Source organism: Tiliqua scincoides, chromosome 3 (assembly GCF_035046505.1).
Source record: "Tiliqua scincoides isolate rTilSci1 chromosome 3, rTilSci1.hap2, whole genome shotgun sequence".
Classification (NCBI taxonomy): Eukaryota; Metazoa; Chordata; class Lepidosauria; order Squamata; family Scincidae; genus Tiliqua; species Tiliqua scincoides.
The window spans coordinates 12,429,615-12,431,913 of NC_089823.1; the positions used below are offsets into that span (position 1 = coordinate 12,429,615).

A 2,299-nucleotide genomic window follows, 5' to 3' on the forward strand; every position below is an offset into this window, starting at 1 on the left:
CTTTGTCACTTAAGGAATTGACAATAGACTAGCAGTTCTAGGCCGCAATCCTATGCACACTTACGTGGGAGTAAGTCCCACTGAACACAGTGGGGCTTACTTCCAAGTAATCACATATGGGATCCGTGCTGCTAGGCTCACAAGCAGGTACACACAGAACTCACACCAAGGAGGGAGGCACTAAATATGTTGTCACTTTAATGGTACACAAGACAGAAAAACAGAAGGGGGCTTTGTGGGTTGATGGATAGGATATACCATGGACCAAGAATGCCTCTCTATTCCTGGTCATGGAGTCAAATGCTCTGTGCTGGTTAAGTGCAGCCAATCGTGGAATTTTCCAAGAAACAAAAGCCATTTCCCAAACAAGTCAGTTAGAGTGGGGGGGTGGTGGTGGATGGGTGACTTGTTCTACCAAACAAAGCGTGGCCTTCCTTGAGGCCTGTGGGATCTAAGGCCTCTTGCCACAAGTCCTGCTTCAACGTCATGCTGCCTCCAGCGCTGACAAGTTCCGGATTTGGCTCTAACCCTTCTGATTAAATCAGGTTATTGTCACAGGGCTGCTTGGTGTCCTAACAATATATTTCAGGATATTTTAGGCTGGAGCCCCTTGTTGACTCCTGAAGATTACAAATGATAATTTATCCCCAAGACCCACATTTAGCTGCCATGTCACCTGGAATCACCAGCTGTTCCTAAGCCAAGAAGTGCCTGTATATAATTACTTGGAGCTTGAGCCTTAAGGGTCAATAAACAAACATGCCACTTGCCCATAATTTTTCTCTGGAGACCAAATAAAAAGTAAAGCCAACACCGGAAATTATCACTGCTCTCCTTGTAAGATCTGCCCTGTGGAACGGGTGACATAATTCATAAGTATCTATGATGCTTTCACACCATCCTGCTCAGATCGGCTCCTGGAATTCCAGAGCCTGGTTGGCAACCTTCAGTCTCGAAAGACTATGGTATAAGCCCACAGCATCCGGTATTCCCAGGCGGTCTCCCATCCAAGTACTAACCAGGCCTGACCCTGCTTAGCTTCCGAGATCAGATGAGATCGGGCATGTGCAAGGTAACAGTTCCAGAGCCTACATTTTCAAGATAACTCCAGTTCTAAGGGTGCCGGTCAGCTCATTCACAAGGCACAAATATAACAGAGAGGAGCTGAAATCATTTGGGGATGTACTGTTCATCATAATAATGATATCATTTCATGATCCAGGGAGATGTGAAGCCACAACTAGTGGATATGTTGCCTTTATTTTGAAATACCTTACCCTACATCAGTGGCGTAGCTAGAAGGGCTGCAAAGCACTCCATTTTGCAGGCTCCTGAATGCTCTGTGCCTGTAGCCCTTCAGAGCCATTTTGGGTGGTGGGAGCGAAACGGAGGTGTATACTGATCTTAAGCATGGCTGTTCAGGGTCTGGCTCACAGCCTCCCTAGGAGTTCCATGTACACTGCCTGAACATCTACTTGTGGTAGAAAAAAGATAGGTTATAAATGAAATCCTGGCAACGTTCACCATAGAGAGAAACTTCTACCCAGTCTTAGACAATATTAATCAAGTCAATCTGAGCACCATCTGACCTAGATCTAAGAGCCTGGCCTTGGAAGAAATGGTGTCAAAGGAGGGATTCTGCATTGAACTATAGTGGATTGGGAACCTATGATGTAAACTAAGACCAGATGTAACAACACCCAAGATCTGTGTAGGGGATCAGCCACCTGACAGTTTGGAGCAGTCAGTTGCGTGGAATTCTCAGTATTTTCCTGGCTGTGTCATCATTTTATCACACTTAATCAGCATGGCTCAAAGTCTATGTCTTCTCACAGTTTTCCCAGTGGAATACATATGGTTCTGCTTTCCTGCAAAGACTAGGGGGTAGCTTAACATACAAGCAGCTCCTTCCTGTCTGCGATACCAACTTCTGTTCCCTTAAGTGTGTTCGTTAGGCTGTCAACAGTCGTTAGACTGTCAACAATTCAAGGAATACTGCTGAGATCAGTACAATTTGAGTCTATCCAAATGTGCAATTTTTCATAACCACTCCAATACATATGAGGAGTGCGTATACTCTCTCTCTCTCTCTCTCTCTCTCTCTCTCTCTCTCACACACACACACACACACACACACACACACACACACACACACACACACTTGTGATAAGGCAATCCAAATTCTCCAACAAAAGCTGATTTCCATGATCTGTATATAATATTAGTAACCAACTCATCTAACTGCAATCTGAAAGATCCCTCTGATTACTTCAACAGTCATGGCCATTTGTCTCCCAAA

General features: G+C 44.8%; 1 pseudogene; it reads right to left on the bottom strand.

The window, feature by feature from the left end:
- Nucleotides 1–970: 970 nt before the first annotated feature.
- LOC136646191 (5S ribosomal RNA) lies at nucleotides 971–1,089 on the bottom strand (annotated as a pseudogene).
- Nucleotides 1,090–2,299: the final 1,210 nt, after the last annotated feature.